Genomic DNA, 11,493 nt, shown 5'->3' with positions numbered 1-11,493 from the left:
TAATAAAACAAACAATTACAAAATATCCCATTGTTTTAACTAAGCAAAGTACATAATTTTATACAATTTACACACAACTTTAATGTTAACAATAGAAATAATAAAATTATTTCACTTTTTGATATTTAACAATAAAAAGACTTTAACTCCCAAGACATGCACTACAACCAATTTAATAGATTCTTGTCATCAGAATGATGGTCTTGGCAACTTATATGAGTTCTGTCCATGGGGTTTGACAATCAGATTGAACATGTTAATACTTTTTATTATAGAGAATATTGAGCATACACACACAAAAAGACGGAATAGTAGAATGGACCTCTGTGTCCTCACCCAACCCTTGAACTTCAACCTGTAACCAAACCTGCCTTATCTACTTCTCATCCACTTCTCCATTAGTATTTTGACACAAATCAGATATATAATTTTATCTATAAATATTTTCTATATCTCAACAAGATAACTATTTCTTAACAAAACCATCTCACATCTTAAGTAGTAACAGTGATTTCTTAATATCAAATATTCAATCAGATGATTTCCAATTATTTCATAAAGTCACTTTCTAAGTTTGTTCGAATTGGGATATAAAGAAAGTTACACTTTGTGCTTGGTCTTGTAAGTCTTTTTTAATCCATAGGCTTCTCATTCCATTGGGGTTTTTTCCTTACAATTTTTCAAACTGAAGAAACCAGGTTTTTTGTTCTATAGAGTTTCCCATGATCTGTGTTTTGCTAATAGTGTCCCCATTGGCAGATTGAAATGATTAACTACGGATCCCTAATTGTTCCTTAAAAAGGTCTTCAGATAGATTACATCATGTGCAGCATTTCAAATAAAACATATTTGTTTCAGAAGATCAGCTGTCACTTGCGGCAATGCAAATTAGAAGCTGCTAGAGCTATAGAGTTCCCAAGTAGTTAAATGTTATATAGTTAGAGCTCTTATGGCTGAAATAGCAAAATTTCCTCCCATAAATGATAGGGAGGGATTGAGTGACTAGTTCATGCATCCTGAAGACATTTTGTATCATGAGACATCAAATGTCTACTTGTTAATATAGAGAAATAGGGGCGCCTGGATGGCTCAGTCGGTTAAGCGTCTGCCTTCGGCTCAGGTCATGATCCCAGGGTCCTGGGATCAAGCCCCGCTTTGGGTTCCCTACTTGGCGGGAAGCTGCTTCTCCCTCTTCCACTCCCCCTGCTTGTGTTCCCTCTCTCGCTGTGTCTCTGTTAAAAAAAAAAAAATCTTAAAAAAAATATAGAGAAATATGAGATTCTGAATGTGAAAGTAGATATGAAAGGGCATATTTAGAGTAAGAAAAGAAATCAGTAGGAAGTTCAAAATTTGTAAAGCTGATCAAACCCAAACCATCATAATCCAGAAAAATGACATTTTTTAACTGCTTAATATACTTTTTTCCAACATTTTTTTTGGCTGCACACTCTTTGATCGCCTCTTTGAAAAACAATTTTATAATTTTTCATATAGAGATCAAAGGTAAACCAATCTTCTAGTGGTTGATCAAAATTTATTATTTATTACTGACAGTGTAGAAAATGCAGGCACTTTTGTTGACTCAGTGGCCATTTTTCATACCATTTCATCTGGAACCACCAGACTTCATTGGAACACGATACATCAAGTCAGTGAGATGCAAGCTGAGATGTGTAAGATGTGTTACGTTACACACAGATGTCCTTGCTGTTCTTGGTACTGATATTGGTTCGTACCACAACAGCAAACGGTGGTAAACTCTGTATCATGCAATCCCCCTGAAAAAAGAAAGTATGCTAAATGTATTCTGTGTGCTCTGCTCTTTTGAGTATATTGTCAGAAAAGAATATCCTTTTTGACTAGGTGTTATAGAGAATGATTCATCAGCTTATATTTTTACATACCTGTTGGAAGATTTCCTATAGACCAGTTTCCTATACCTCCCCTCCATGTCCCATTTCTCCTTTGTAATGGACATTCCTCCTGCACTGGGCACTGTAGGAGGCTTTCACACAACCTTACCCCTGACTTCATGTCTCAACCTGGGATGTGTCCTTCACAGTGGGCAGAAGGATTCCTGGCATCCATTTCTACACTGGGATGGTTAGCATAACTATAGACAAAAGTGAATGTCAATCACAACATTTAGCTCCCCGAACCCAACCTAAATGCACCCTAACTCCACTTCTCTGGAGATGGATCCCAAAAATGTTTACAGCCTCTCTGATCTCACCAAACACGAAGTCAAATATGATAGATGGTAAGGCAAAGTAGAAAGAGATAATATTTTTAACTAATTACAATTAAAATACCTCAAATATTTATAAATCTTTGGGGGCCCTACAGCCTAAGCTTCTTCAGTTTTTATGGTACATCTGCTTATGCAAATTAAATAACAGGAATTCATTATTCATATTCTAACATCGAACATCTATTCAGTGTCCGCCATGGGCCAGGCCTTGTCCTGGGTGCTGAACTTAACAAAAATGAAGAAAGCACAGTCTTGACCTGGGAAGCTCACAGTTACAGATCAAGAAGAGATGATATTTGCAGAGCCCTGTAACAGGCTCACACACGCACACATACTTAAACACAGCTTAGTGGCACCTCATTTCCCCAACACACAAGCATTTGTTCCCACATCTTTGCTGGAGAAAACAGAAGCAGTTCTGAGGCCACAGTTATTTGGCCTAAGCCATCTATCAAGAACTATTTGCAGTGGATGTTGGCAAAACGATTAACATCCAAGGCAAGTCTTCTGGTGACCCACGTGGTCTCGTTTCTTTTAGATACACAAGACTCAGGGGGAGCTGAGAGTCCTGTGTTAACTTTTGGCTTTAAATACCTGAGCTATAACAGATGCTGATGGTGCAGCTAAGTGCCATTAAAACCGGGAAGAGAGATTTCCAAAGTTTCAAGATAATGAGGGAGGGAGGATTTTTCATAAGCTATCCCGTGCAAGACTTAGATTTAGGTGTGAGAATTTCCTCGTCCTACTGTGCACAACTACATCCCTCAAGGGCCTTGACCCATTACTTGGAAGAAATAGAGGAAGCAACAGGAATTCATCCTCAAATCAGAGGTTCCCAAATTTTCTCAGTGCCTTTAGTGTCTCCGATTACACCCCTAGACCAAAATAAATAGCTAATAATTCTTCATATTAAGTAGCTTAGGTCTAAACAACCTCATTATTACTTGTATCTTAACAACTTAGAAGTTGTTCAGAAAAAACTATAAATTAAAAATTTTTTAATTTTATTCTTAGATAACCACAATTACTTGCTGTTGGGCACTGCACAACTTTTCAAACTTTAGAATCAGATTGGACACTCCAACTGATTTTTGTGCAGTGTTTTATTTCAGCAAAAGCTAGAAAACTCAGCTTCACAAATAAACTGAGGAATGGACAGGAATGTAGAACCATCTAGTAATGGAACTGTGAACTACATTGAGCTAGTAGTTCACACAGTGTCCAACAGATGTCGCTGCGTTTCCCTCACAATTTAAAAAATACTCCATGTGGCCACAGGGCACATGTTTGGAACTGCCAACTTAAGTTTGTTGCAATGCTCTATTTTTGTAGTTGTTCAAGAGCAGTCTTCAAGAATAATAGGACAATGAAGGTGGTGTGAGTGGGGCAAAGGGATAGATTAGTGAGAGACTAAAGCTGGAGGGATTCATTTCTTTCTCCAAGCAGATTACCCTACGTAACACATAGTCACTCTAATTTGTGTCCTCTTACTTTTGCAACAACAAAACTGGTGGGCCTTAGTACATTTCCATAATCCATTCACCCCCGGCTCTCCTAGCTGACTATTTTATACCTTTACTTCTCTCCTCACACCTCTAATTCCTACCCCATCCTCACAAGCAGATGACCTTGCTTTGTACTTCACTGAGAAGGGAGGATAATTTTCAGACTCTCTTCCCATCTGCACCTACCATGGATGAACGATCCCTACTGCTGTCTCAAGCCAATGCCTCTGCGCATTAGATCCCATTACTTCCCATTTACTAAAGGGATCATTTTAACATTCTCCCCTCTCTGTACTATATCATTGTTTTTTCTCTTTCTACTGGATCATTCCCAAGAGCATATATGCTATTATTTCTTCATCTAAAAACAGAACAACAACAACAACAAAACGGGTCACCTGGGGGTTCAGTCGGTTAAGCATCCAACTCTTGGTTTCAGCTTAGGTCATGATCTCGCAGTGGTGGGATCGAGCCCCATGTTAGGCTCCGTGCTCAGTGCGGAGTCTGCTTCAGATTCTCTTTCCCTCTCCCTCCTGCTCTCTCTTCTTTCTCAAATAAATAAATAATCTTTAAACAAATAAATAAAATAAATAAAAACAAAAAAACCACAACAGATCAAAGCCCCCAAATCATCTCTTAACCTTTCTTCTGCTGCCAGCTACTTCCCCATTTAGTTTCTCCTCTTAGCAAGAAAAGTCCTCAAAAGAATTCTTCACTCACTATTCCATTCCTCTATTCCACTGTCTTATAAATCCACACCAAACATGTCTTCCCCACCACTCCACTTAAATTTTTCTTATGAAAGCCATGAGCAACCTCTGCATTGTGAACTTTAATGCTTTAAATCCAAATTACAAAACCTATTCTATTAGCAATATCTGACCCAGGACCCAGGGGAGCTCTTCCTTTCTCTTGAAACATTTTTCTTCAGTGGGTTTCCATGATACCACGGACGTTTGATTTTCCTCCTGCCTCACTAGCTCCCTCTTCTCATTTGCATCTGCTCATTCATCTTCTTTTCCCTCATCTCTTAAGGTACTTGGTTTCCTTCCCACTCCCTCAGTGATCTCATTCAGTACCATGGCTTGAAAGATCTATATGTTTGATTATGCCAGGTTTATATCACCGACTCAAACTCTCCCCTAAACCCTAGACTCAGTTATCTAATTGCCCTTTCAATTTCTCCGCTTGTTTGAGGAGTAGATGTGTCAAACTCAGTATAACTAAGACTGAAGTCCTGATCTTCATGCACAAACTTGATCTGTCCATAACCTTCATCTCAGCTGATGTCGACTCTAATCTCCTAGTTGTTCAGGTCAAAAACCTAGGGTTTGTGTCTTCTGGTTCCAGATAAGATGGAATAACACATGCTGCCCTACTTCGTCCTTTAACTATAGCTAAAAACTCTGGGCAAAATACACAAAACAAATACCAGAAGACTCTGAAAGGTGGAAAAAATAAGGCAAATTAGCCAGGGACTTTAGGACTCAAAAAAGGGTATGGAGGTGAGTTCTCGGTCTTATTTTTCCACCGACATATCCTGCTCTGGGGACTAGAGAATGCCAGAACCCAGAAACACAAGGAGCAGACAAAATAAAGACCTCAAGAGATGACTTCTCCCTGTAACCTCAGGACCAGGAAAGGGGAAGCTGCTGTTCTACTTCTCACAAATATCACAAACTATCCCCTTTCTTCTCTCTGCTACATATTATAGCCAGCACTGGTACTGGGGGCCTAGCCCTAATTCCCTCCCCATCCTCCAGTAATGAGGTGACACATCTTCCCCTTTCTACCAGCCTGTGGGTAAGGTTTCCATGGAGACTGTGGGTGGCACCCAGACCTCACTGCCGCCATGCAGGAATGAGGTGGCATCAAATGGGGAAATGATTACTTAGAGAAAAGAATTCCTTACATAGGCATCTGAAGTACTGGGAGACTCTCAAGCAACCTATGCATGAAATGTGCCAGAATCAAACAGCAAAAGGTTTTAGAAGTGAATTCCCTTGTGAAATGCTAACTGGGATTCAGACTTAGTCCTCTAAGTAGCACACAAATGGGGCAGACTAAAATAACAGTGCAAAACCTTTGAAAATTCAGTTGATGTTTCAACAAAAATGGAAGAAAGAAAAACAAAGCAAAAATGGGCCAGGATGTATGTTCTAAAGCCAAATAGGGTAGCTACCTGCCAAATTAGAAGAGTTAAAGAACTAGAGTCTCACGATACCCAAAAAGTCTAGAACACAATCAAATATTAGTTACCATACCAAAATCCAGGAACATCTGACCTCAGTGAGAAAAGACAAGATCTGTCAAAGATTTTAAAGCAATCATCACAGAAATGCTCCAATAAGCAATTAGAAACAAATAAAAAAAATGAAGTGTCAGAAAAGAAATAGAAGATATAATCAATTGAAATTTTTTAAACTGAAAAATAAAATTAACAAGCTCATTGAATGGGCTCAATAGCAGAATGGAAATGACAAAGGAAACAGCCTGTGAACATGAAGGTAGATCAGGAATCTGAGGAATTCCTAAAGAAATTCATGCCAAGATATATCATCATAACATCTTTGAAAAAAACAAAAGACAAAGAGAAACGTTGAAAGTATTCAGAGAAACAAAAACTTTTCCTATAGGGGAAAAACAATTAGAGTAACAGTGTATTTCTCATCAGAAACCAAGAAGCCTGAAGAGAATGGCACCACATTTCCTAAGTGCTGGGAAAAAAAAAAAAAGAGCTTTTAATAGAGAATTCTATATTCAACAATATCTTTTTTTAAAAAAAGATTTTACTTACTTATTTGAGAGAGGGAGGGGCAGAGGGAGAAGCAGACTCCCCACTGAGCAAGGAATCCAATGCAGGGCTTGATTGCAGCACCCCAGGATCATGACCTAAGCTGAAGGCAGATGCTTAACTGACTGAACAATCCAGGCGCCCCAACACAGGACTTGATCTCATGACCTGAGTCAAAATCAAGAGTCAGATATTTAACCAACTGAGTCACCCAGGTGACCCCTAAATGGTAAGGTTTCTATATTCTGCTGTTAACTACTATTTAAATATGTTTGTGAAGTTCCAGGGAGACTCTCAAATGACTAAAGCATGAAACCAACCAGAATCAACCCAAAAAGTTTTAGAAGTGAACTACAATGTTGCAAACACCTAGAATCAGATCCTGAAGAGTGTGTGTGCTATATATATATATGGATTTTTATTAAATATATTTTATTTTATTAGTTTATATATAATGTTATAATTAACAATATATTTATTAATATATATTAAATATATTTTATTAAATATAAATTAAAATATATATTTTAAAATCATATATACCATAATGTATTTTAAGTTATATATATGAATACACACACATATATGATATATTCAAAGTAATCTTCAGGTAAATCAAAATTGATTACCAAATATCTTTCAAGTAATTCCCCAGAGGAATGCAGGAAAAGGGAAACGAACAAAACACAGAGGAAACAAACATTTACAAAATACAATAAAATGGTAGACTTAAGTCCTAACATATTATTTCAGCCATAAAAAAGAATGAAATCTTATTGTTCGTGACAACATGAATGGACCTTGAGGGCATTATGCTAAGTGAAATAAGTCCACAGAACAAGATAAATACTGGATGGTCTCACTTATATGTGGAATCTAAAAACAAACAAACAAAAGCCAAAGAAAGGCGCTCACAGATACAGACAACAAGTTGGTGGTTGTCTGAGGCATGGGGTGGGGGTGGCCTATATGGGTAGAGGAGGTCAAAAGAAATCCGAAAGGGGGAGGGAGGAAGATGCCGGGAGAGCAACGGTGTTTCTTGCAGTATCCAGTGATAGCTCTATGCAATTTAACATTCCATTTCTTCTAAAATTCCCTACCACCAAAGCCATATTCCTATATTTTTTCCAATTTCATTTGAAGACGCATACAAATTTCGTATTTAAGATGTTTGCTGGTTTTCTTAAAATACTGTCAAATATCTATTCCCAGTCCCTTCTGCACAACATATAAACAATTCCATGGCTTTTCCAGCCACTCAGATATGCTCCTTAAATATCCAGAAAAGCAGAATACCACATCTTGGCCAACTCATTAGTAGATTTAGAACATGCATATCATCATAGGATTGCTAGGATTATTACAAAATAAGCCATATCACCTCTCCTTACTGACAAAAATAGACTGGAAATCTGGAAAGGAAAGCTTGCCCTTCTTCCAAGAATCTCAACTGATTGTGAGCTACCACATGCTACATTTACCAGGCCTCAGCATTACTCTGTGTTCATTCTAAGTCAGCGTGTCATCAATTCTTCAAAACTCAGCTGTTGCTGGCATATCGTTTTCCAAAGGGAGTAAATAAGTTGCAACGTACATTCTAAACACTAAATAATACCGTCCTGATATACAAAGCAAAGCCATGGGACCATCCACCATACCGTGAGTGGCCATTTCATTAGGGAAGTGCTGGCCCCACACATGAGCCAGGGAGAGCTCATCAGCTGACACGTATTAAGCACAAGGCACACCAGATACACATTATAGCATTTACTCTTCAGACAGACCTAGTATTACTACCCTTTCCATTTTACAGATGTGGAAATTGAGGTTCAAAGTTTCAATAACTTGCCCAAAGCCACTGGTAAAGGGACAGCACTCGACTTGTACCCTCAGTCTAATTTCAAAGGCTCATTAAAGAAAAATACGATTCACATTACCTTTAAAGATCAGGTATGAGATTTTAAAGGTGGCTACTTCAAGCTAGTTCGCCTCTGCTTAGAAAAGTTTGGAGAGCTCTGGTCTCCTCTCTGTCACCCCCTGAACCCGGCCCTCCGACCTCCACACTCTTGTTTGTCCAAGCCTGCTGCTCCCTCCAGGCCAGTGGAAGCTAAGGGGTGTGTGGGGAAGCATGGAGCCGACCGCCAGGAGCCTTGGGTCAGCCCAGTTCTTCTACTATCTGCTGAACCTCCCTGGGCTCTCTTTTATAAAATAAGCACACTGTACTTGATTTGTGATCTCCCCTATCTATATCCAAGAGCCTCAAACAAGATACTTGACTTTTTAGTCAGCCTAATCTCAGCTGTCTCCTTTCAGCTTAATCATGATTTACAGTGAATTTCTCACGAAGCGTTTCTCGACAGCTCACACCAGCCCAAGTGATTTCTTTCTTCTCTGAATTCACTGCTCATCATTTGCCATGTAGAATGCTGTCCTGACATTATTCTTGCCCCAGGACCCGGGAGGAATACGAAAGGAGACCCACATATCATTTGTCTAAATATGTAAAACTTATAAATCAAATTAACAAGCTGTTATTAAAAAAATGTTCTATCCTTCTGCTGTGACAAATAAATCTTCATAATACCCTGGAAGCCCAGGCTCAAATTCAGAATTCTCAGACTTCTTGGAGATCTGCTCTGGAAAGTGACAGTGCAGAGAGGGCTACTCTTGATCCAGGATGCTGGCCACAGCCCACCCCCCTTCCTTCCCAATCTGGCTCCGTTCCCACAAGGAAGGGGAACATCATGCTTACAGGTGTGGACACACTAGCACACACAGGCAAGCTTCATCAGCCTTACCCAAACACACACACACACACACACACACACACACACACACAAGTCCCTTGCCCACCACTGGGTTCTGTCTTGTGTGTTCTTCCCATAGAGAACAGACTTGGGAAGAAGCATGTTCACTCAGCTCTGTTTGGACAAGGTATAGTGTAGTCCTGGGAACCTAGAACACAGTCCAGAAGAAAGTGGGTGGTCATGACCCTTTCTCCCCACCTCCCATCACACACCCTGGCTACTCCTTGCCTGGAAGGTGGGCTCTGCATGGAAAAAAGTTGGGTGTTCTAAGACCTGGGTGCAGAGAAGGGGACCCTCTTGTGGGTATCTCTGGGTGGTACTAACTTTGTGACATTCCTTTTATCCTTCCTTAATTTTATCTCTCCTATTTCTTCTTGTGAGATAAAATCTTCAGATAGCTTTGCTTCCTGTGGGTCCCAGACCTTTCCTAACCATCGTTTAGGTAAGATAATTGGATATTTTACACTGGGTGTTATGAACAAACAATGAATCATGGAACACTGCACCAAAAACTAATGATGTAATATATGGTGATTAACATAACAATAAATTTTAAAAAAAGAAAAAAAAAGATAATTGGATATTTTACTTCCAGCCTATCGACAGGGTTTTCTTTGCACAATGCCTTTTCTATTACAAGATTCCTTATTTAGCATTTATACAGAATTCTAGAAACCTAAACAATCTATTATCAACCATTTGGAGTTAACCATGTATCCCTAGAGTCACAGCTCAAAAGTATTCTCCACTTCATATTTTTCCATCTTGAAGTCGATTTTCTAATTCATTATCATTTATTGTACCTAGCTTTCTGTATTCTGTTCACCACATGGAGTTTGAGTGACACAGCCAGGAAACCACGCGTGTCCCCATCTGTGTTTCTGTTGCCACCTGGTTAAGTGCTACTTTGGCTGGATATGGAATCTTGGGTTGCAACCTTTTTTTAGCAGCAGTTCATAAATACTATCTGTTTCCTAGCCTCAAGTGATGACAGAGGAGACATTCAATAGTATTCTCAATCTTTTTCTTCAGTAAGTTTATTTTTTAGTGGGGCAGCTCTTCAGTTTTGCCTTTATCCTTGGAGTTCAGAGCTTTTCTGGGACTTGCCCGCATCTAGGTCTGCAGGCTTCCCTGGAGGAGGCTAGTCCTCTCAATTCACAATTGGGGTCTCTCTCTTGTTTAAGGGTCTCAGTGTATATTCTGTTATTGTCCCTCTCTTTGCTCTTTGTCTCCTCTGGAAAACCTAGTATTTGCACAGAAGGTCTTTTAGATGTGTCTCCCACGGTTCTCAGCTTTAGACCTGTTTTTGAGACTATCTTCCACTTGATCTCCTGGGCTACAAATGTATGTCTTAGCAATGACTAACCTCTCATTCAGTGCATCCACTGATTTTTTTTTAAAGGAATGGTTATTTTTATTGATGGATTTTATAACATTTTTATTGAAGGATAATACATAAGCATGCACAGATCATAAGTGTCCAACTCAGACATTTTTGCAAGAATACGCCAATCTAACCATCACCCAAATCAAGATAAAGAAAGTTGCCCACATCTCATGTACCTCCTTCATGACCCCTTCCAGAAATTACCACTCCCGCACGGAATCATTATTCTGACTTTCATCACTACAGATTTGTTTTGACTTATTTTGAACTTTATACAAATGGAGTCATAGGATATGTTCCTTTTAAAAAAGTACATCTTTATACCCAGCGTAGGGCTTGAACTCACGACCCCAAGATCAAAGTTGCATGCTCTACTGACTGAGCCAGCCAGGTGCCCCATAGAATGTATGCTTTCTATGGGTGACTTCTCTTTTTCAACATTTTATTGGGCCATTCAGCCATTTATTTTTTTTTCATTCATCCATTTAGAACGGGATGGTTTATTCTCCTTGTATAATATTCCATTGTATGAATGCACCATAATTTATTTATCCATTCTAATACTGATAGACAAACAGGTTGTTCACACTTGTTGGCTATTCCACTCATATGAAACATGCTGTTACAAGCATTTGTATAGGGATACATGCGTTTGCTGTAGTGTATACTCTTAGGAGTGGAGTTGCTGGTGCAAAGGGCACACGTATGCTCAGCTTCATTAGATACCACTAAGCGGTTGTTCAAAGTAG

This window comes from Eumetopias jubatus, unplaced genomic scaffold (genome assembly GCF_037043125.1).
Source record: "Eumetopias jubatus isolate StellerSeaLion01/CBP00866 unplaced genomic scaffold, mEumJub1_p1.0 scaffold_3, whole genome shotgun sequence".
Lineage (NCBI taxonomy): Eukaryota > Metazoa > Chordata > Mammalia > Carnivora > Otariidae > Eumetopias > Eumetopias jubatus.
The sequence above is the reverse complement of the archived record's forward strand: the minus strand, read 5'-3'. Positions refer to the sequence as shown.